This window comes from Bufo bufo, chromosome 11, assembly GCF_905171765.1.
Source record: "Bufo bufo chromosome 11, aBufBuf1.1, whole genome shotgun sequence".
Taxonomy (NCBI): Eukaryota; Metazoa; Chordata; class Amphibia; order Anura; family Bufonidae; genus Bufo; species Bufo bufo.
This window is the reverse complement of record NC_053399.1, coordinates 94,925,289-94,950,706: the sequence shown is the minus strand read 5'-3', so window position 1 is coordinate 94,950,706 and position 25,418 is coordinate 94,925,289.

Below are 25,418 nucleotides of genomic sequence, written 5' to 3'. Positions count from 1 at the left end.
AAAGCCCCGCAAGGGGTGGCCCAGACTGGAACTCTCTTCCTGTATAGGTAACCCTAATGAGGCCCTAACACAGGGAAGAAAAAAGGAAGGAAGCCCGTCCAGGGGAACCACATATGTACAAAAATAATGGAGACGTAACCCCACAATAAATCCACTACAAGAAGGATGGGGTGGGGGATATACTCATGGTATATCCCCCACCCCATCCTTCTTGTAGTGGATTTATTGTGGGGTTACGTCTCCATGGGCCTCCTTTATTCTTCCTGGATGGGCCTCCTTTTTTCTTCCCTGTGTTAGGGCCTCATTAGGGTTACCTATACAGGAAGAGAGTTCCAGTCTGGGCCACCCCTTGCGGGGCTTTTTTGGACCCCGTCCCGTTGACACACTTTGTAGGGCGGACCAGGACAAGCAGGGAGGCAATAGGGCCAGTTGGTTAGATACTCTGACACAGTCTCGCCCGTCTTGCCACTATTGGTCCAGTCCACCACCCATATTTTTTGTTTGTTATGTAATTGTTATGCTCACTCACCACACTTGGTTGAGTGAGTGTATGTCTTACTCGTTGTATGTCTGTAGGGGCCGTCTTTTATCTCCTATACGCCAATAAAAGTTATGTTTTTATACTAAGTATACTGCCTCTCATAGTTTTTTCCTGATTGATAATTGAGCAGTACTCAGGGAGACACTACTGCCTTTCCTGATTGACCATCTTTAATCTTCTTTGGGGTAAAATCCCCAACAATGTCAACTACATATATGAGATATAAACGCAGTGCTGGCACGATGTGTGTTTGCCTTCCTAGTGCCATAAATGATCACAATGATGACTATACAAATGAGGAACAAATACTGTTCCACAAACGAGTATACATGAGGTTGGAGAATCTCAACCCGATAGGACTACTAATTGCAAAACATAGAACATATAATATTAGATCTCACAAAGGAGTAGAGAAATGATGTAGTCCTAATGGGTGTATTACTGAATGTATGCCTGCCAGAGCAGTGTGTAATGTGTATATATATAAAAGCACATATACAGACGTAGTAACCGCAACACATTGACTGCAGAGAATAAGACCAGGCGCAGGCGCAGTGCGCCATAGAAATAGAAGAAGTACAAAGTATAGGCGCAACCGCACTTTCATTTCTCGTCGTCTTTGGATTATGAAGTCCTGGCGCATGCGCAGATAAATCATCGGTACACACGTACTAAGTACAGGCGCAGTCGCAGTATCGTCCTCTGCTGGCTCTGGACTATTAAATTCCGGTGCAAGCGCAGTGGTGAACAATCGACACGTACAGAAGGTAAGTCCGTGCGCCGATTAGTACTGCGCAGCGGGTCACACAGCAACTCCCCCTAACAGGTGACGCTGGAGCCCGTCATAGCAACAACACGTATACCTATAGGGTGAAACAAAGTAGGCATCTATATACCCAGGTCGGATTGGCTCCCATCCTCACAGTTAGTGAGAGGGCAGCCTATACATTTTCTATACCAGTGTTGGTCACTCAAGTCTGCCCAATACCCCTGATGAAGCCAGAGTAGCTGGCGAAACATATTGGGGGGCGGAATTTAGGTTATAACTTGCTGCACTCCATTGAGCTAGACTGGAATCTGTGTGCTTGATGTCAAACACCTAGTGTTAATAGGCCTATTCTACAATCTACACCCCAATCGTGGGGGTATAATAGATACCAGGCACAGTGTAATACCCTAGCGAGTACAGCAGGACTGTGGTGGAAGGCAGTGCGGGTTAGTGCCCCCCGCCTGCTCATACACGTTATTTACCAGTCACTAATAGCATCTTTCTTGGGGTGCAGTGATTTTAATCCTTCCGTTAGCTCACTTGTCACATTTCTCTCACTTGTTTTAATAAAATAAGTAAAAGTTAAGTTTTATTGTCTGGGACAAGAGAGGTTAGTAGCCGTGTAGGCAGAAGTGTTTGTTCTAGTATAAACCCTTCCCAGACAGGGTCCTCCGCAGAAATGATATAGAAAGAATATTATTGGTATATAACACCCCTGCCTCAATAAGTTTTTTGGGGAAACAGGTACCGTATATCACACCAGTTGCAGTTAGTTGTTTCAATAGCGTTTGTCCCTCTGTGTGGCTGCGGTATCGCAGCAGAACCGCACACGACTGCTGCACAATACAAATGCACTATAATATATTCTCTGTTAGAAAGTATATTATAAGTATATCACACCCCTCAGTAAGTCACACCTATCGATAGCACACCTATACCAGTCCTTAAAATGACTTTTGTGGCCATATTAGTTAGCGTTGTGTCCCTAACAGCCTGTCCCTGCTCCACACAGCAACCTCTCCCTACACTGGCAAAAGACTGAATGTAAAATGGCGGCCAGATCGGGTTTATTTATAAGGTAGGGGTCCATGTGCTTAAACGTCTCAATTGGCCGTCCTGTCCCACCTGATGGATGTGTCATGGGTCAAAGTTCTTCACAATGTAAAAGAATATGGCGCAGGCAGACATCGCCATATGTTCGCCCGTTCGGCGAACTGCGAACGAGCAAAGTTTGCCGCAAAAGGACCGCCGAGCGACCCGCAAGGCCATCTCTACATCTAAGTGCTCACCTGGCGCCGCTGCCTCTTTAGCACCTGATGGGCAGGGTGTCGGGGTGCCCCCACCAGTCTGATATTGTTCCTGAGGACAAGCCATCAATATCAAAGTCCCAGAGAAGCCATTTACAACGTAGATACCTTTCAGCAGTTCTCTCCTATGACCGGGACCACAGCACTGAAAGTCAGACTCACTGTGTTTGACAGTTTATAAGACGCCTTTATAGTAAGAAACAATCTTGCTAAAAGTGTCTTATAAACAGCAGTCAGGGGGATCCAGCATGGCCAGACCCCTGACTGCTTCATTAGTGATCAGGCAGAGCGCTCATATAGATCTGCCTGACCAGTGAGAGAGGCAGCAGCAGTGGCGTAGCTATAGGGGTCGCAGCGGTCGCAATTGCGACCGGGCCCCTAAGTCAGAGGGGCCCACGGGGCCCCCGCCTCAAGCCAGAAGAACGCGGCCCGCAGGCGCAGCTGATAACTGTCTGAAATCAGATTCACAGGACAGGGGGCGGAGCGGAGGCTCAGAGCCGAGCCCTGCGTGACGCGCACTGTGCAGGGCAGGGCCAGGCGAAGTGAGGAGGGGGAGCGGCTTCAGCCTTCAGTTGAGGTCGGAAGAGGAAGCTGCTGTGTGCAGCGCGCGGTGCTGCGAACTTGCGAGACGAGTGAGTGACTCACTGACTATCTGACTTCGACCTCTCTCCCTATGTTGCGAGTGCAACTGCGAGACAGTCACCGACACTGACTGACTGACTACTGACTTACTCAGGTGAGCGTGGCGCCGGCCCGGCAGCGTGATAAACTGCCCGAGCCCGACCATCCGACCGGGGTCCTGGTCCGGTCCAGACTCCGGTGAGTGACTGTCCCTGAGTGAGTCCGGGCCCCCCTGACCCGCCTGGTGGGGGCGCCGGTGCTGAATAACTTAAGCAAGCCCAGACCAGTCAATACCCCTATTAGGAAATCTCAGTCACTCTCGTCATCAGATGTGACTGCAGCAGGCCAGCAGCGATCGATCAGCCAGGTCTGCCAGGATTAATGTGCATAGCCTGCGAGGCCCCCCTTAGGCAAGTGACAAACTGCCCCCCCCTCAGTCTTAGGCAAGTGACAAACTGCCCCCCCCCCTCAATCTTAGGCAAGTGACAAACTGCCCCCCCCCTCAATCTTAGGCAAGTGACAAACTGCCCCCCCCTCAGTCTTAGGCAAGTGACAAACTGCCCCCCCCCTCAGTCTTAGGCAAGTGACAAACTGCCCCCCCCCCCCTCAGTCTTAGGCAAGTGACAAACTGCCCCCCCCCTCAGTCTTAGGCAAGTGACAAACTGCCCCCCCCTCAGTCTTAGGCAAGTGACAAACTGCCCCCCCCCCTCAATCTTAGGCAAGTGACAAACTGCCCCCCCCCTCAGTCTTAGGCAAGTGACAAACTGCCCCCCCCCCTCAGTCTTAGGCAAGTGACAAACTGCCCCCCCCCCTCAGTCTTAGGCAAGTGACAAACTCCCCCCCCCCCCCAATCTTAGGCAAGTGACAAACTGCCCCCCCCCCCCAATCTTAGGCAAGTGACAAACTCAGCTCTGCTACATCTACAATGAGCAACTACAGCAAATGTAATGCCAAACTGCAGTTCCTTGTGATGCCTGGGATAGCTTCCACTGGACCCACAGCCTGCGGGTCCAGTGGAAGCTATCCAAGGCATCACATAGAATAGAGGAACTGCAGTTTGGCATTACATTTGTTGTAGTTGCTCATTGTAGATGTAGCAGAGCTGAGTTTGTCACTTGCCTAAGATTGAGGGGGGGGGGGGGCAGTTTGTCACTTGCCTAAGGGGGGGCCTCCCACTGTGCACATTAATCCTGGCTGATCGATCGCTGCTGCTCTCACATCTGATGAGAGATTTCCTAAGGGGGTATTGACTGGCATTAGGGACGGGCTGGTGGATGAGGGCAGCCACCCGGTCCTGCCTATTGATAACCCAGTTTGAACTTAGCTATGCCCAGGCCCCATGCCAGGGGGTCCCTGATGTATTAACTGACCAATAACATGGATGGAGATCCCAGTGCCAGCTGCCTTGCTGGTGGACGATTGGCATATACTTCTGCTGTGGCCCACAGCAGAAGTATATGCCAATGCAGCATACGGGTAGGTTACCCGACACTGCTAGGTTTTATGTGTATTTCCCTTTAAGCCAGATAGGCCTGTTGCAGGTGATCCCTGTTCCAGTCAGCAGAGGGAGCTCCCAGTGCAGTATAAATAGGCAGGGCCTAGCCTAGGAAGGGAGTTCAGAAGTTTCTAGAGTCTGAGGAAGCTGAGAGAGAGACAGAGGCAAATCCAGGAAAGCAAGAGGTACTCAAGACAACAGAGGAGGTACTTTATAATTAGAAAACCAAGGATATACGCCAGAGCTAGGGCATCAGGCCTTGGAGAAGAGTTTCTATGTTCCAGGATCAGTCAGGAATAGAGTGCAAGCTGCCTGTACTGCAAGTCCTGTGTTTAACACTCTGAAGTCACCTTGCTATATATATATTGCCTGCATCAAATGTACTGCAACCAACTGTCTGCAAAGGAACTGCGTTTCCATCTATATCCATGTATGATGACTACTAAAGTTTGAGTTCTGTTTTAACATCACGTGGTTCCTCAGTTATTCCTGCTATCAACAAACGGCGTGCCACCGTTTAATTGGCACTGGCGTCACGAACATTCCTCATCATCACCTGCCCTTGCAGAGAGTCAGCCGTCTCAGGTTAGTGTCTATTGCACTACAACACCCAGGAACATTTCTAAACCTAACTTGAGTACGCTGCACCAATCGTCCACCAGCAAGGCAGCTGGCACTGGGATCTCCATGTTATTGGTCAGTTAATACATCAGATTCAGGGATGTATTAACTGGCGGCGTGATAAACTAACCCCCCCCCTTCCCCAGTATGTGACTGTCCCTGCTGGCTGCTGCAGATGAGGAATCTCATCTGTCCCTCTCTCTTGACTGATAGGGCTGCAGGCTCTGGACATGTTGTGGGGCCCTAAAAAGTCTCCCTCCTGCACCGCTGCTACAATGGTAGAAGAGCAGAGCACATGTGCTGCTACTTCTGGGGTCTCTGTTCCAGCAGAGCCTCTGACTCTGAGCACATGCGCCACTAGGCGTGCAATTGTCCTGGTACGGCGAGATAGGACTGGACCGGTCTGTTCCTCCCAGCCACTATCATATGTCTCACTGTCATAAAGCTAAACTAACAGGATTGTGCTCCACACCTGGTGATGACATACCGCCATATGTATGAAGTGTACTTCAATAAAAATAAAAATAAATTACTACTTTTAGATGGCATCCTGATCATCATTATTATTATGCACTTATTGAATTAAAATGTATTTTCTCTGTGAGATTTTAGTTCTGCCATTGGGCATGGTGGGCGTGCAGGGGTCTGGTGGTGTTAGGAAACGGTATTGAGGGTAGGGGGGGCCCAAATTGAACTCTTGCACCAGGGCCCATGAGCCTATAGCTACGCCCCTGGGCAGCAGGCAGGAGAACCATCCGTTCAACGCACAGTGAAGGAAGGTCCTACATGTACTGAAAGGAGATGAACACTACAGCTTAAAGGGAGTCTGTCACCAGCATTTCACTTTTTAACCTTTACCACTGCTCTCTAGCATGCTTACACTTAATCAAAACGTTACCTCTGGCATCTTTGCTGCTCTTATAAATCCATCAAAAACGATCTTTATAAGATATGCAAATGAGGGCTCGCAAGTGCCCAGGGGCGGTGTTACTCTCTTAGGTGCCCTGCTTGCTCAGCCTTTTCATTGCGTCCGCCCGCCCCTTCCTACCCTCCGCCCGCCCATCCTTTCCCTCTGACCGCCTATGTACCAACTTGTTATTCCGCCGAGATCCCGCGTCTGCGCACTCATTCCTTTGGCCGGCGCATGCGCACTGCGATGCCCATTCCTTGTATGGCATCACAGTAACTATTGACAAATAGGCGGTACATCGGCGGTACATCGGCGCATGCGCATTAATTACTGTGATGCCATAAAAGGAATGGGCATCGCAGTGCGCATGCGCCGGCCGACGGAGTGCGCATGCGCGGGATCTCGGCAGAATAACAAGCTATGAGAAAGGCGGTCAGAGGGAAAGGATGGGCGGGCGGAGGGTAGGAAGGGGCGGGCGGACACAATGAAAAGGCTGAGCAAGCAGGGCACCTAAGAGAGTAACACCGCCCCTGGGCACTTGCGAGCCCTCATTTGCATATCTTATAAAGATCGTTTTTGATGGATTTATAAGAGCAGGAAAGATGCCAGAGGTAACGTTTTGATTAAGTGTAAGCATGCTAGAGAGCAGTGGTAAAGGTTAAAAAGTGAAATGCTGGTGACAGACTCCCTTTAAGGTCCTTTTATGATGTCATCAATAGGAGGAACCAGAGCAGGAAGACTGTCCAGCCGACACTGGTGTAGGAAAATGTGATTTTTTACTAAAGATGCTAAGTTTGTATGTGTAGCAGAGCTGTATGTGTGTAGCAGAGCTGTATGGGTATAGCAGAACTGTATGTGTGTAGCAGAGCTGTATGTATGTAACAGACCTATATGTGAGTATGGCAGTGCTGTGTGTGTATATCAGAGCTGTATGTGAGTATGCAGTGCAGAGTGTGTATAGCAGAGCTGTGTGTGTATCAGAACTGTGTGTTTTGCACACAATTACTTAAAAATAACCTAGTAGAAGAAGAAGCGTGGCCGGACACCACAGAGCAGTGACAGGAATAGAGTTGCACCAGGTATCGAAGTATCGATACCCAATCAATACTTTTAGACCTGGATCGATACGACACTGGGTCTTACTATTTAACGATACTAGGCTGCGCTGTTATCTGTTAGAGAACATGGCGCTCCCTGCTCTCAGCGCGCACCGTGTTCTACTCCGCAGCGCAGTGGAGAAGGAGATCGTTGTACTGAGGATGAGGGGAGAGGCTGTGGCCACTGTGCCACCAATGAATGTGATTAACACATGAATTCAAGTGTAGGCAGCGGGTGCCGGCGGCAGTATCACATACCCGGCCCTCAATGACAGGGCATGTCATCTGCTGAACCGCGGAAATTAACCCCTCAGGTGTGGCACCTGAGAGGTTAATTGTCACGGTTCGTATGCTTTGTTATTGAGGCCGGGTATGTAATACTCCCGCCGGCACCTGCTGCCTACACTTGAATTAATGTGTTAATTACATTCATTGGTGGCGCAGTGCGCCCCCCCCCAGATCATTAATTATAACCATTGGTGGTGCAATGCGCTGGACCCCCCAACCCCCCCAAGATTAGAATCATTGGTAGCGCTGTGGCCACAGGCGTCCCCCCACCTCATTGTTATATTCATTGGATGCAGTGGCCACAGGCGTCCCCCCCCTCATTGTTATATTCATTGGATGAAGTGGCCACAGGCGTCCCCCCCCTCATTGTTATATTCATTGGATGCAGTGGCCACAGGCGTCCCCCCCCCCTCATTGTTATATTCATTGGATGCAGTGGCCACAGGCGTCCCCCCCCTCATTGTTATATTCATTGGATGCAGTGGCCACAGGCGTCCCCCCCCCCCGTCATTGTTATATTCATTGGATGCAGGATCCTCTACCCTGCTCTTCATTGGTGGCAGTGGCAGTTCCGATCGGAGCCCCAGCAGTGTAATCGCGGGGCTCCGATCGGTTACCATGGCAGCCAGGACGCTACTGAAGCCCTCCATGGTAAGCTTCCTGCTGCCGTGTGCACAAAGCCCAGGGCAGCAGGGACAGTGTAAGATCCTATTCACTGTAATAGATCTCTATCAGGGGGAATAGGACAAGGGTTCTAGCCCTAAGGGGGCGAATAGTTGTTAAATAAAAAGTAAAAAAGAAAAAGAAAAAAAAGAAACACCAAAATATTAAGTTTAAATCACCGCCTTTCACAATATTACATATAAAGTTTATAAACAATAAAAAATAAACATATTACATATTGCCCCCGAAAAAGTGCAAACTATTAAAATATTAAAAAATATCTCCTATGCAGTGAACGCCGTAACAGAAAAAAAAATCTAAACCGCACCAGTCGCCATTTTTAGTCACGTTGTCCCCCAAAAAAATAGGATAGGACTGTTCTATTATGGGCCGGACGTTCCATAAAATGCGGAATGCACGCAGCTTTTTTGGTGTTTTTTTTTTTTTTGCATGGTATCGAATGGTACAGAGTATTGCAAAACTTTTTTAGAGTATCGAAATCAAATCAAAATGTTGGTATCGTGACAACCCTAGTCAGCAGTTTATCTCATAGACATAACAATGGTGCGGAGCATAAAATAGTATAAACTCCATGTATAACGTGTCCCCCACATGTCTCAGTCCTGTACACATCTCTTATACTCACCCTAATGTCTCTATCCTGCAGGCCGGACTGGACAGAGCCTCCATCAAGTCACTGAAGTGAGGACCAGACAGACGGTTATTATACAGGAAAAGTATCTTCAGGGACGGGTTATTCCTTATTACAGATGCCAACTGGATGCAGGAAGTGTCTGGTAGATAATTATCATCCAAACTGTAAGAATAAGAAGATGAGATGTGGGTGAGGCGTCCACAGAGCGTTAGTATAAAACCTGTAGATTGTGACTGTGGAGAGAAAATGTCCCCGGCTGTTAGTAAAACCCATAAATGTCATCACTAGAAGCCGCCTCTTGTGTGTGGTGGATGTCAGGAATGGTGGCAGCTATATGATATGTCCATGTCCTAGAAATCCAGAACCCTGAGGAATGTCCTCACTTTATGGCATGTCATAAATCAGTGATGATGGCAGCACATGAATGTACAAGAGTCATAAAGCTGGAGGAACTTGTGTCAGCGTCATCAGCTGCTGAGAGCTCTCCTTCCTCCATCTATTGTGGCCCTCAGTCTGTGGCCTCCATTCTCCTTCCTCCACCATCTATTGTGGCCTTCATTCTCCACCATCTGTTGTGGTCCCTGTGGCCCCCATTATCCTTCCTCCACCATCTATTGTGGCCCCCGTTCTCCTCCTCACATTACTACAGGACACATGTGGCTCTGCCCTCGCTCAGTCAGTTATTTGGGGGATGGATTATTAGTAGACATTACACTACATTCAGGGTTTCTCTGGATTCTGCTGGTATTGATTATTACTTATTGATAACGAGCAGTAATCGTCTCCATTCTGGGTAAATTACAGCCGGGGTCATCAGTAATAATACCGCCATACAGCTGTAATGTAGCGCAGGCAGAGGTGAGCGCTCTATGGCGGTAAGGGCTCATGTACATATTACAGCTCTGTATAACCTGGGAGTTGCTCAGACCCATAATCCGCCCCATAGAAGCAGATGTGTCCTTCCTGTCCCTCCAGATGTCTCTCAGGACATAGGACACCTCCTCCATGTGGAGGCACAATGCAGGTTCTGGTGAGGTCAGTCCTAGAACACTTACCTGTGTGTTATCCGGGGAGGGGGTCACTGCTCCCATTATGTGTTATACAGCAGGGGGGCAGATATTACTGATAGCGCTGCTCTTCTCAGACATGAAGGACATTACTGATTGTGTTTTCATCCGACTGATGTGTTAAAGGGATCATCAGAACCTTTATGTTATCATATAGGGGTCTGCTGAACAATTTAAAGGGGTTATCCAGGAAACGTCATTAATATGAGATCTGTGAGGGTCCGACTCCTGGCACCTCCCAGCTGTACTCACTGGAGCTCAGGAGAGCGCTGCCACCTCCTCACAGCTCACCAAGTACAGAGCAGTACAGTGTATAGTGGATGTGTTTGGTATTACAGAGCAGTACAGTGTATAGAGGATGTGTTTGGTATTACAGAGCAGTACAGTGTATAGAGGATATGTTTGGTATTACAGAGCAGTACAGTGTATAGCGGATGTGTTTGGTATTATAGAGCAGTACAGTGTATAGAGGATGTGTTTGGTATTACAGAGCAGTACAGTGTATAGCGGATGTGTTTGGTATTACAGAGCAGTACAGTGTATAGTGGATGTGTTTGGTATTACAGAGCAGTACAGTGTATAGTGGATGTGTTTGGTATTACAGAGCAGTACAGTATATAGTGGATGTGTTTGGTATTACAGAGCAGTACAGTGTATAGAGGATGTGTTTGGTATTACAGAGCAGTACAGTGTATAGAGGATGTGTTTGGTATTACAGAGCAGTACAGTGTATAGTGGATGTGTTTGGTATTACAGAGCAGTACAGTGTACAGTGGATGTGTTTGGTATTACAGAGCAGTACATTGTACAGTGGATGTGTTTGGTATTACAGAGCAGTACAGTGTATAGAGGATGTGTTTGGTATTACAGAGCAGTACAGTGTATAGTGGATGTGTTTGGTATTATAGAGCAGTACAGTGTATAGTGGATGTGTTTGGTATTATAGAGCAGTACAGTGTATAGTGGATGTGTTTGGTATTATAGAGCAGTACAGTGTATAGTGGATGTATTTGGTATTACAGAGCAGTACAGTGTATAGTGGATGTATTTGGTATTACAGAGCAGTACAGTGTATAGTGGATGTGTTTGGTATTACATAGCAGTACAGTGTATAGAGGATGTGTTTGGTATTACAGAGCAGTACAGTGTATAGTGGATGTGTTTGGTATTATAGAGCAGTACAGTGTATAGTGGATGTATTTGGTATTACAGAGCAGTACAGTGTATAGAGGATGTGTTTGGTATTACAGAGCAGTACAGTGTATAGTGGATGTGTTTGGTATTACAGAGCAGTACAGTGTATAGTGGATGTGTTTGGTATTACAGAGCAGTACAGTGTATAGTGGACGTGTTTGGTATTACAGAGCAGTACAGTGTATAGAGGATGTGTTTGGTATTACAGAGCAGTACAGTGTATAGTGGATGTGTTTGGTATTACAGAGCAGTACAGTGTATAGTGGATGTGTTTGGTATTACAGAGCAGTACAGTGTATAGTGGACGTGTTTGGTATTACAGAGCAGTACAGTGTATAGTGGATGTGTTTGGTATTACAGAGCAGTACAGTGTATAGTGGATGTGTTTGGTATTACAGAGCAGTACAGTGTATAGAGGATGTGTTTGGTATTACAGAGTAGTACAGTGTATAGTGGATGTGTATGGTATTATAGAGCAGTACAGTGTATAGTGGATGTGTTTGGTATTACAGAGCAGTACAGTGTATAGTGGATGTGTTTGGTATTACAGAGTAGTACAGTGTATAGCGGATGTGTTTGGTATTACAGAGCAGTACAGTGTATAGTGGATGTGTTTGGTATAACAGAGCAGTACAGTGTATAGTGGATGTGTTTGGTATTACAGAGCAGTACAGTGTATGTCGGATGTGTATAGTATTACAGTTAGTGGGGAAGGGGATTCGCGGGCAGACCTGTCTATTTTACCATTTTCTATGCCTGTTTCAGTGGCTCAGAAGCGGTCTTATATTAACCACCTCCGGACCGCTGTACGCACAGACGCGTCCTGGAGGTGGTTGATTCATTCCGAGTGGACGCGATGGCCGAGATTTCCTGTGAACGCGCGCACACAGGCGCGCGCGCTCACAGGAACGGAAGGTAAGAGAGTGGATCCCCAGCCTGCCAGCGGCAATCGTTCGCTGGCAGGCTGGAGATGTGTTTTTTTTAACCCCTAACAGGTATATTAGACGCTGTTTTGATAACAGCGTCTAATATACCTGCTACCTGGTCCTCTGGTGGTCCCCTTTGTTTGGATCGACCACCAGAGGACACAGGTAGCTCAGTAAAGTCCCACCAAGCACCACTACACTACACTACACCCCCCCAGTCACTTATTAACCCCTTATTAGCCCCTGATCACCCCATATAGACTCCCTGATCACCCCCCTGTCATTGATTACCCCCCTGTAAAGCTCCATTCAGACGTCCGCATGATTTTTACGGATGCACTGATATATGGATCGGATCCGCAAAACGCATCCGGACGTCTGAATGAAGCCTTACAGGGGCATGATCAATGACTGTGGTGATCACCCCATATAGACTCCCTGATCACCCCCCTGTCATTGATTACCCCCCTGTCATTGATTACCCCCCTGTAAAGCTCCATTCAGACGTCCGCATGATTTTTACGGATGCACTGATAGATGGATCGGATCCGCAAAACGCATCCGGATGTCTGAATGAAGCCTTACAGGGGCATGATCAATGACTGTGGTGATCACCCCATATAGACTCCCTGATCACCCCCCTGTAAAGCTCCATTCAGATGTCCGCATGATTTTTACGGATGCACTGATAGATGGATCGGATCCGCAAAACGCATCCGGACGTCTGAATGAAGCCTTACAGGGGCATGATCAATGACTGTGGTGATCACCCCATATAGACTCCCTGATCACCCCCCTGTCATTGATTACCCCCCTGTCATTGATTACCCCCCTGTAAAGCTCCATTCAGACGTCCGCATGATTTTTACGGATGCACTGATAGATGGATCGGATCCGCAAAACGCATACGGACGTCTGAATGAAGCCTTACACGGGCGTGATCAATGACTGTGGTTATCACCCCATATAGACTCCCTGATCACCCCCCCTGTCATTGATCACCCCCCCCTGTCATTGATCACCCTCTGTAAGGCTCCATTCAGACATTTTTTTGGCCCAAGTTAGCAGAATTTTTTTTTTTTTTTCTTACAAAGTCTCATATTCCACTAACTTGTGTCAAAAAATAAAATCTCACATGAACTCACCATACCCCTCACGGAAACCAAATGCGTAAAATTTTTTAGACATTTATATTCCAGACTTCTTCTCACGCTTTAGGGCCCCTAGAATGCCAGGGCAGTATAAATACCCCACATGTGACCCCATTTCGGAAAGAAGACACCCCCAGGTATTCCGTGAGGGGCATATTGAGTCCATGAAAGATTGAAATTTTTGTCCTAAGTTAGCGGAACGGGAGACTTTGTGAGAAAAAAATTAAAAATATCAATTTCCGCTAACTTGTGCCAAAAAAAAAAAAATTCTATGAACTCGCCATGCCTCTCATTGAATACCTTGGGGTGTCTTCTTTCCAAAATGGGGTCACATGTGGGGTATTTATACTGCCCTGGCATTCTAGGGGCCCCAAAGCGTGAGAAGAAGTCTGGTATCCAAATGTCTAAAAATGCCCTCCTAAAAGGAATTTAGGCACCTTTGCGCATCTAGGCTGCAAAAAAGTGTCACACATCTGGTATCTCCGTATTCAGGAGAAGTTGGGGAATGTGTTTTGGGGTGTCATTTTACATATACCCATGCTGGGTGAGAGAAATATCTTGGTCAAATGCCAACTTTGTATAAAAAAATGGGAAAAGTTGTCTTTTGCCAAGATATTTCTCTCACCCAGCATGGGTATATGTAAAATGACACCCCAAAACACATTCCCCAACTTCTCCTGAATACGGCGATACCACATGTGTGACACTTTTTTGCAGCCTAGGTGGGCAAAGGGGCCCATATTCCAAAGAGCACCTTTAGGATTTCACAGGTCATTTACCTACTTACCACACATTAGAGCCCCTGGAAAATGCCAGGGCAGTATAACTACCCCACAAGTGACCCCATTTTGGAAAGAAGACACCCCAAGGTATTCCGTGAGGGGCATGGCGAGTTCCTAGAATTTTTTATTTTTTGTCACAAGTTAGTGGAAAATGATGATTTTTTTTTTTTTTTTTTTTTTTCATACAAAGTCTCATATTCCACTAACTTGTGACAAAAAATAAAAACTTCCATGAACTCACTATGCCCATCAGCGAATACCTTGGGGTCTCTTCTTTCCAAAATGGGGTCACTTGTGGGGTAGTTATACTGCCCTGGCATTCTAGGGGCCCAAATGTGTGGTAAGGAGTTTGAAATCAAATTCTGTAAAAAATGACCTGTGAAATCCGAAAGGTGCTCTTTGGAATATGGGCCCCTTTGCCCACCTAGGCTGCAAAAAAGTGTCACACATCTGGTATTGCCGTACTCAGGAGAAGGTGGGGAATGTGTTTTGGGGTGTCATTTTACATATACCCATGCTGGGTGAGAGAAATATCTTGGCAAAAGACAACTTTTCCCATTTTTTTATACAAAGTTGGCATTTGACCAAGATATTTATCTCACCCAGCATGGGTATATGTAAAAAGACACCCCAAAACACATTCCCCACCTTCTCCTGAGTACGGAGATACCAGATGTGTGACACTTTTTTGCAGCCAAGGTGGTCAAAGGGGCCCATATTCCAAAGAGCACCTTTTGGATTTCACAGGTCATTTTTTACAGAATTTGATTTCAAACTCCTTACCACACATTTGGGCCCCTAGAATGCCAGGGCAGTATAACTACCCCACAAGTGACCCCATTTTGGAAAGAAGAGACCCCAAGGTATTTCGTGATGGGCATAGTGAGTTCATAGAAGTTTTTATTTTTTGTCACAAGTTAGTGGAATATGAGACTTTGTAAGAAAAAAAAAAAAAAAAAATCATCATTTTCCACTAACTTGTGACAAAAAATAAAAAGTTCTATGAACTCACTATGCCCATCAGCGAATACCTTAGGGTGTGTACTTTCCGAAATGGGGTCATTTGTGGGGTGTTTGTACTGTCTGGCCATTGTAGAACCTCAGGAAACATGACAGGTGCTCAGAAAGTCAGAGCTGCTTCAAAAAGCGGAAATTCACATTTTTGTACCATAGTTTGTAAACGCTATAACTTTTACCCAAACCATTTTTTTTTTACCCAAACATTTTTTTTTTATCAAAGACATGTAGAACAATAAATTTAGAGCAAAATTTATATATGGATGTCGTTTTTTTTGCAAAATTTTACAACTGAAAGTAAAAAATGTCATTTTTTTGCAAAAAAATCGTTAAATTTCGATTAATAACAAAAAAAGTAAAAATGTCAGCAGCAATGAAATACCACCAAATGAAAGCTCTATTAGTGAGAAGAAAAGGAGGTAAAATTCATTTGGGTGGTAAGTTGCATGACCGAGCAATAAATGGTGAAAGTAGTGTAGGTCAGAAGTGTAAAAAGTGGCCTGGTCTTTCAGGGTGTTTAAGCACTGGGGGCTGAGGTGGTTAAATATGCCCCTTATAACCTCCTGATACACACACATATATATATATATATATATATATATATCCCCCCCTCCTCCCTATACCTGAAACCAGGTGCATCGGTGTGAATGTGCCCCAAGCATTCACACTGATGCAATCTGGCAAATTGCATCAGAATGACCGGGCAAGGGTCCGGTCATTCTGATGGATACAAAGAGCTCAGATTCAATAGAATCTGAGCCCTATGTTGTAATTATCTCCAGCGCCGCTGGAGATAATTATGCATGATAGAAGAAGGGGAGAAGCCTTCCCTCCTTCTATTATGCGCATTCCGGCAGCGAAATTAACATCTCGCTGGCCGGAATGCAGAGTGCCACAGGCGGGAGATCAAAGGCTTCTCCCGCCTGCAGCGCGTCCCCGATGTGCGGGCTGGCCCACTGACGTCTTATCACTGCGCCGGCCCACGTGGATGATGAGGGTGTGCGCGTGCCCCCTGGTGGGCGGCGGGAGTGCGGGCCGCCGGGGATAAATATCCGGCGGCCCCGGCACTCAGGTAGTCAGGGTCAGGGCCCCCACGTTGAGGAGAGCGCGTCCTGCGCTCCGAAGGAGTTAGGATCGGGACCCCCCCCAGGAGAGCGCATCCTGCGCTTAGGAATAGGAGCCCCGACCGGACCCCCTCCTGAAAGAGAGCGCTTCCTGCGCTCAGGAGAAGGAGAGCCGTGACCGGACCCCCCCTCCTGAAGGACCCGGACCGGCCCCACTGAAGAAGAGCGCAATCGGTGCTCAGGAGCGACTTCCCCCTGGCTGGGGAATACCTGCAAATTACAGATTTTCGGGACTAACAGTTGTTGAGTTATAAGAGCTAAAGTGGGGCCTAGTTTTTATTATTTTCCTATCATTTTCAATGGGAAAATTGCTTCAGTTCTGATCCAAATATCTCACAACCCTAAGGCAACTCAGTCATACCCTTTACAAAGCTTGGAGGATATACTTAGCCCTCTAACACCTGCACGTTTCAGATTTTCCAGACTATTAGTTGTTGAGTTATAAAGAGCTTAAGTAAGGGCCTAGTTTTTATGATTTTCCTATAATTGTCAATGGGAAAATTGCTTCAGTTCTGATCCAAATATCTATCAACCCAAAGGCAACCCAGTCAAACCCTTTACAAAGCTTGGAGGATATACTTAGCCCTCTAACACCTGCACGTTTCAGATTTTCCGGACTATCAGTTGTTGAGTTATAAGAGCTTAAGTGGGGCCTAGTTTTTATGATTTTCCTATAATTGTCAATGGGAAAATTGCTTCGGTTCTGATTCAAATATCTCACAACCCAAAGGCAACCCAGTCAAACCCTTTACAAAGCTTGAAGGATATACCTAGCCCTCTAACACCTGCAAGTTTCAGATTTTCCGGACTATCAGTTGTTGAGTTATAAGAGCTTAAGTGGGGCCTAGTTTTTATGATTTTCTTATAATTGTCAATGGGAAAATTGCTTCGGTTCTGATCCAAATATCTCACAACCCAAAGGCAACTCAGTCAAACCCTTTACAAAGATTGAAGGATATACCTAGCCCTCTAATACCTGCAAGTTTCAGATTTTCCGGACTATCAGTTGTTGAGTTATAAGAGCTTAAGTGGGGCCTAGTTTTTATAATTTTCCTATAATTGTCAATGGGAAAATTGCTTCGGTTCTGATCCAAATATCTCACAACCCAAAGGCAACCCAGTCAAACCCTTTACAAAGCTTGGAGGATATACCTAGCCCTCTAACACCTGCAAGTTTCAGATTTTCTGGACAATCAGTTGTTGAGTTATAAGAGCTTAAGTGGGGCCTAGTTTTTCTGATTTTCCTATAATTGTCAATGGGAAAATTGCTTCAGTTCTGATCCAAATATCTCACAACCCAAAGGAAACCTAGTCAAACCCTTTGCAAAGCTTGAAGGATATACCTAGCCCTCTAACACCTGCAAGTTTCAGATTTTCCGGACTATCAGTTGTTGAGCTTAAGTAGGGGCCTAGTTTTTATGATTTTCCTATAATTGTCAATGGGAAAATAGCTTCGGTTCTGATTCAAATTTCTCACAACCCAAAGGCAACCCAGTCAAACCCTATAATAACCTTGAAGGATATACATAGCCCTCTAACACCTGCAGGTTTCAGATTTTCCGGACTATCAGTTGTTGAGTTATAAGAGCTTAAGTGGGGCCTAGTTTTTTTAAATTTTCCTATCATTTTCAATGGGAAAATTGCTTCAGTTCTGAATCAAATATCTCACAACCCAAAGGCAACTCAGTCAAACCCTTTACAAAGCTTGGAGGATATACGTACCCCTCTAACACCTGCAAGTTTCAGATTTTCTGGACTATCAGTTGTTGAGTTATAAGAGCTTAAGTGGGGCCTAGTTTTTATTTTCCTATAATTGTCAATGGGAAAATTGCTTCAGTTCTGATCCAAATATATCACAACCCAAAGGCAACCTAGTCAAACCCTTTACAAAGCTTGAAGGATATACTTAGCCCTATAATACCTGCAAGTTTCAGATTTTCCGGACTATCAGTTGTTGAGTTATAAGAGCTTAAGTGGGGCCTGGTTTTTATGATTTTCCTATAATTGTCCATGGGAAAATTGCATCAGTTCTGATCCAAATATATCACAACCCAAAGGCAACCTAGTCAAACCCTTTACAAAGCTTGAAGGATATACTTAGCCCTATAATACCTGCAAGTTTCAGATTTTCCGGACTATCAGTTGTTGAGTTATATGAGCTTAAGTAGGGGCCTAGTTTTTATGATTTTCCTATAATTGTCAATGGGAAAATTGCTTCGGTTCTGATTCAAATATCTCACAACCCAATGGCAACCCAGTCAAGCCCTTTACACGTTTCACATTTTCCGGACTATCAGTTGTTGAGTTATATGAGCTTAAGTAGGGGCCTAGTTTTTATGATTTTCCTATCATTTTCAATGGGAAAAATTGCTTCAGTTCTGATCCAAATATATCACAACCCAAAGGCAACCTAGTCAAACCCTTTACAAAGCTTGAAGGATATACCTAGCCCTCTAACACCTGCACGTTTCAGATTTTCCGGACTATTAGTTGTTGAGTTATAAGAGCTTAAGTAGGGGCCTAGTTTTTATGATTTTCCTATAATTGTCAATGGGAAAATTGCTTTAGTTCTGATCCAAATATCTCACAACCCAAAGGCAACCCAGTCAAACCCTTTACAAAGCTTGAAGGATATACCTAGCCCTCTAATACCTGCACGTTTCAGATTTTCTGGACTATCAGTTGTTGAGTTATAAGAGCTTAAGTGGGGCCTAGTTTTTATGATTTTCCTATAATTTTCAATGGGAAAATTGCTTCAGTTCTGATCCAAATATCTCACAACCCAAAGGCAACCCAGTCAAACCCTTTACAAAGCTTGAAGGATATACCTAGCCCTCTAACACCTGCAAGTTTCAGATTTTCCAGACTATCAGTTGTTAAGTTATAAGAGCTTAAGTTGGGCCTAGTTTTTATGATTTTCCTATAATTGTCAATGGGAAAATTGCTTCGGTTCTGATTCAAATATCTCACAACCCAACGGCAACCCAGTCAAACCCTTTACAAAGCTTGGAGGATATACCTAGCCCTCTAACACCTGCAAGTTTCAGATTTTCCGGACTATGAGTTGTTGAGTTATAAGAGCTTAAGTGGGGCCTAGTTTTTATGATTTTCCTATAATTATCAATGGGAAAATTGCTTCTGTTCTGATCCAAATATCTCACAACCCAAAGGCAACCCAGTCAAACCATTTACAAAGCTTGAAGTATATACCTAGCCCTCTAACACCTGCACGTTTCAGATTTTCTGGACTATCAGTTGTTGAGTTATAAGAGCTTAAGTAGGGGCCTAGTTTTTATGATTTTCCTATAATTGTCAATGGGAAAATTGCTTCGGTTCTGATTCAAATATATCACAACCCAAAGGCAACACAGTCAAGCCCTTTACAAAGCTTGAGGGATATACCTAGCCCTCTAACACCTGCAAGTTTCAGATTTTCCGGACTATCAGTTGTTGAGTTATAAGAGCTTAAGTAGGGGCCTAGTTTTTATGATTTTCCTATAATTGTCAATGGGAAAATTGCTTCGGTTCTGATTCAAATATATCACAACCCAAAGGCAACCCAGTCAAACCCTTTACAAAGCTTGGAGGATATACCTAGCCCTCTATTACCTGCAAGTTTCAGATTTTCCGGACTATCAGTTGTTGAGTTATAAGAGCTTAAGTGGGGCCTAGTTTTTATGATTTTCCTATAATTGTCAATGGGAAAATTGCTTCAGTTCTGATTCAAATATCTCACAACCCAAAGGCAACCCAGTCAAACCCTTTACAATGCTTGAAGTCAAACCCTTTACAAAGCTTGAGGCTATACCTAGCCCTCTAACACCTGCAAGTTCCAGATATTCTGGACTATCAGTTGTTGAGTTAAAAGAGCTAAAGTGGGGCCTAGTTTTTATTATTTTCCTATAATTGTCAATGGGAAAATTGCTTCAGTTCTGATCCAAATATCTCACAACCCAAAGGCAACACAGTCAAACCCTTTACAAAGCTTGGAGGATATACTTAGCCCTCTAACACCTGCACGTTTCAGATTTTCTGGACTATCAGTTGTTGAGTTATAAGAGCTTAAGTGGGGCCTAGTTTTTATGATTTTCCTATCATTTTTAATGGGAAAATTGCTTCGGTTCTGATTCAAATATATCACAAGCCAAAGGCAACACAGTCAAGCCCTTTACAAAGCTTGAGGGATATACCTAGCCCTCTAACACCTGCAAGTTTCAGATTTTCCGGACTATGAGTTGTTGAGTTATAAGAGCTTAAGTAGGGGCCTAGTTTTTATGATTTTCCTATAATTGTCAATGGGAAAATTGCTTTGGTTCTGATTCAAATATCTCACAACCCAAAGGCAACCCAGTCAAACCCTTTACAATGCTTGAAGTCAAACCCTTTACAAAGCTTGAGGAATATGCCTAGCCCTCTAACACTTGCAAGTTTCAGATTTTCCAGACTATCAGTTGTTGAGTTATAAGAGCTTAAGTGGGGCCCAGTTTTTATGATTTTCCTATAATTGTCAATGGGAAAATTGCTTCAGTTCTGATCCAAATATCTCACAACCCAAAGGCAAACCAGTCAAAACATTTACAAAGCTTGGAGGATATACTTAGCCCTCTAACACCTGCAAGTTTCAGATTTTCCGGACTATCAGTTGTTGAGTTATAAGAGCTTAAGTAGGGGCCTAGTTTTTATGATTTTCCTATAATTGTCAATGGGAAAATTGCTTCGGTTCTGATTCAAATATATCACAACCCAAAGGCAACCAAGTCAAACCCTTTACAAAGCTTGAGGGATATACCTAGCCCTCTAACACCTGCAAGTTTCAGATTTTCCGGACTATCAGTTGTTGAGTTATAAGAGCTTAAGTGGGGCCTAGTTTTTATGATTTTCCTATAATTGTCAATGGGAAAATTGCTTCAGTTCTGATCCAAATATATCACAACCCAAAGGCAACCTAGTCAAACCCTTTACAAAGCTTGAAGGATATACCTAGCCCTCTAACACCTGCACGTTTCAGATTTTCCGGACTATTAGTTGTTGAGTTATAAGAGCTTAAGTAGGGGCCTAGTTTTTATGATTTTCCTATAATTGTCAATAGGAAAATTGCTTCAGTTCTGATCCAAATATCTCACAACCCAAAGGCAACCCAGTCAAACCCTTTACAAAGCTTGAAGGATATACCTAGCCCTCTAACACCTGCACGTTTCAGATTTTCCGGACTATTAGTTGTTGAGTTATAAGAGCTTAAGTAGGGGCCTAGTTTTTATGATTTTCTATAATTGTCAATGGGAAAATTGCTTCAGTTCTGATCCAAATATCTCACAACCCAAAGGCAACCCAGTCAAACCCTTTACAAAGCTTGGAGGATATACTTAGCCCTCTAACACCTGCACGTTTCAGATTTTCCGGACTATCTGTTGTTGAGTTATAAGAGCTTAAGTGGGGCCTAGTTTTTATGATTTTCCTATCATTTTCAAAAGGGAAATTGCTTCAGTTCTGATCCAAATATATTAAAACCCAAAGGCAACCTAGTCAAACCCTTTACAAAGCTTGAAGGATATACCTAGCCCTCTAACACCTGCACGTTTCAGATTTTCCGGACTATTAGTTGTTGAGTTATAAGAGCTTAAGTAGGGGCCTAGTTTTTATGATTTTCCTATAATTGTCAATGGGAAAATTGCTTCAGTTCTGATCCAAATATCTCACAACCCAAAGGCAACACAGTCAAACCCTTTACAAAGCTTGAAGGATATACCTAGCCCTCTAACACCTGCAAGTTTCAGATATTCTGGACTATCAGTTGTTGAGTTATAAGAGCTAAAGTGGGGCCTAGTTTTTATTATTTTCCTATAATTGTCAATGGGAAAATTGCTTCAGTTCTGATCCAAATATCTCACAACCCAAAGGCAACACAGTCAAACCCTTTACAAAGCTTGGAGGATATACTTAGCCCTCTAACACCTGCACGTTTCAGATTTTCTGGACTATCAGTTGTTGAGTTATAAGAGCTTAAGTGGGGCCTAGTTTTTATGATTTTCCTATAATTGTCAATGGGAAAATTGCTTCAGTTCTGATCCAAATATATCACAACCCAAAGGCAACCTAGTCAAACCCTTTACAAAGCTTGAAGGATATACCTAGCCCTCTAACACCTGCAAGTTTCAGATTTTCTAGACTATCAGCTGTTGAGTTATAAGAGCCAAAGTGGGGCCTAGTTTCTTTTATTTTCCTATAATTGTCAATGGGAAAATTGCTTCAGTTCTGATCCAAATATCTCACAACCCAAAGGCAACCCAGTCAAACCCTTTACAAAGCTTGAAGGATATACCTAGCCCTCTAACACCTGCAAGTTTCAGATTTTCCGGACTATCAGTTGTTGAGTTATAAGAGCCAAAGTGGGGCCTAGTTTTTATTATTTTCCTATAATTGTCAATGGGAAAATTGCTTCAGTTCAAATTGCTTCAGTTCTGATCCAAATATCTCACAACCCAAAGGCAACACAGTCAAACCCTTTACAAAGCTTGGAGGATATACTTAGCCCTCTAACACCTGCACGTTTCAGATTTTCTGGACTATCAGTTGTTGAGTTATAAGAGCTTAAGTGGGGCTTAGTTTTTATGATTTTCCTATCATTTTCAATGGGAAAATTGCTTCAGTTCTGATCCAAATATATCACAACCCAAAGGCAACCCAGTCAAACCCTTTACAAAGCTTGAAGGATATACCTAGCCCTCTAACACCTGCACGTTTCAGATTTTCCGGACTATTAGTTGTTGAGTTATAAGAGCTTAAGTAGGGGCCTAGTTTTTATGATTTTCCTATAATTGTCAATGGGAAAATTGCTTCAGTTATGATCCAAATATCTCACAACCCAAAGGCAACCCAGTCAAACCCTTTACAAAGCTTGAAGGATATACCTAGCCCTCTAATACCTGCACGTTTCAGATTTTCTGGACTATCAGTTGTTGAGTTATAAGAGCTTAAGTGGGGCCTAGTTTTTATGATTTTCCTATAATTTTCAATGGGAAAATTGCTTCAGTTCTGATCCAAATATCTCACAACCCACAGGCAACCCAGTCAAACCCTTTACAAAGCTTGAAGGATATACCTAGCCCTCTAACACCTGCACGTTTCAGATTTTCCGGACTATTAGTTGTTGAGTTATAAGAGCTTAAGTAGGGGCCTAGTTTTTATGATTTTCCTATAATTGTCAATGGGAAAATTGCTTCAGTTATGATCCAAATATCTCACAACCCAAAGGCAACCCAGTCAAACCCTTTACAAAGCTTGAAGGATATACCTAGCCCTCTAATACCTGCACGTTTCAGATTTTCTGGACTATCAGTTGTTGAGTTATAAGAGCTTAAGTGGGGCCTAGTTTTTATGATTTTCCTATAATTTTCAATGGGAAAATTGCTTCAGTTCTGATCCAAATATCTCACAACCCAAAGGCAACACAGTCAAACCCTTTACAAAGCTTGGAGGATATACTTAGCCCTCTAACACCTGCACGTTTCCGATTTTCCGGACTATCAGTTGTTGAGTTATAAGAGCTTAAGTGGGGCCTAGTTTTTATAATTTTCCTATAATTGTCAATGGGAAAATTGCTTCAGTTCTGATCCAAATATCTCACAACCCAAAGGCAACCCAGTCAAACCCTTTACAAAGCTTGAAGGATATACCTAGCCCTCTAACACCTGCAAGATTCAGATTTTCTGGACTATCAGTTGTTGAGTTATAAGAGCTAAAGTGGGGGCTAGTTTTTATTATTTTCCTATAATTGTCAATGGGAAAATTGCTTCAGTTCTGATCCAAATATCTCACAACGCAAAGGCAACACAGTCAAACCCTTTACAAAGCTTGGAGGATATACTTAGCCCTCTAACACCTGCACGTTTCAGATTTTCTGGACTATCAGTTGTTGAGTTATAAGAGCTTAAGTGGGGCCTAGTTTTTATGATTTTCCTATAATTTTCAATGGGAAAATTGCTTCAGTTCTGATCCAAATATATCACAACCCAAAGGCAACCTAGTCAAACCCTTTACAAAGCTTGAAGGATATACCTAGCCCTCTAACACCTGCACGTTTCAGATTTTCCGGACTATCAGTTGTTGAGTTATAAGAGCCAAAGTGGGGCCTAGTTTTTATTATTTTCCTATAATTGTCAATGGGAAAATTGCTTCAGTTCTGATCCAAATATCTCACAACCCAAAGGCAACCCAGTCAAACCCTTTACAAAGCTTGAAGGATATACCTAGCCCTCTAACACCTGCAAGTTTCAGATTTTCCAGACTATCAGTTGTTAAGTTATAAGAGCTTAAGTTGGGCCTAGTTTTTATGATTTTCCTATAATTGTCAATGGGAAAATTGCTTCGGTTCTGATTCAAATATCTCACAACCCAACGGCAACCCAGTCAAACCCTTTACAAAGCTTGGAGGATATACCTAGCCCTCTAACACCTGCAAGTTTCAGATTTTCCGGACTATGAGTTGTTGAGTTATAAGAGCTTAAGTGGGGCCTAGTTTTTATGATTTTCCTATAATTATCAATGGGAAAATTGCTTCAGTTCTGATCCAAATATCTCACAACCCAAAGGCAACCCAGTCAAACCATTTACAAAGCTTGAAGTATATACCTAGCCCTCTAACACCTGCAAGTTTCAGATTTTCCGGACTATCAGTTGTTGAGTTATAAGAGCTTAAGTAGGGGCCTAGTTTTTATGATTTTCCTATAATTGTCAATGGGAAAATTGCTTCGGTTCTGATTCAAATATATCACAACCCAAAGGCAACACAGTCAAGCCCTTTACAAAGCTTGAGGGATATACCTAGCCCTCTAACACCTGCAAGTTTCAGATTTTCCGGACTATCAGTTGTTGAGTTATAAGAGCTTAAGTAGGGGCCTAGTTTTTATGATTTTCCTATAATTGTCAATGGGAAAATTGCTTCGGTTCTGATTCAAATATATCACAACCCAAAGGCAACACAGTCAAGCCCTTTACAAAGCTTGAGGGATATACCTAGCCCTCTAACACCTGCAAGTTCCAGATATTCTGGACTATCAGTTGTTGAGTTAAAAGAGCTAAAGTGGGGCCTAGTTTTTATTATTTTCCTATAATTGTCAATGGGAAAATTGCTTCAGTTCTGATCCAAATATCTCACAACCCAAAGGCAACACAGTCAAACCCTTTACAAAGC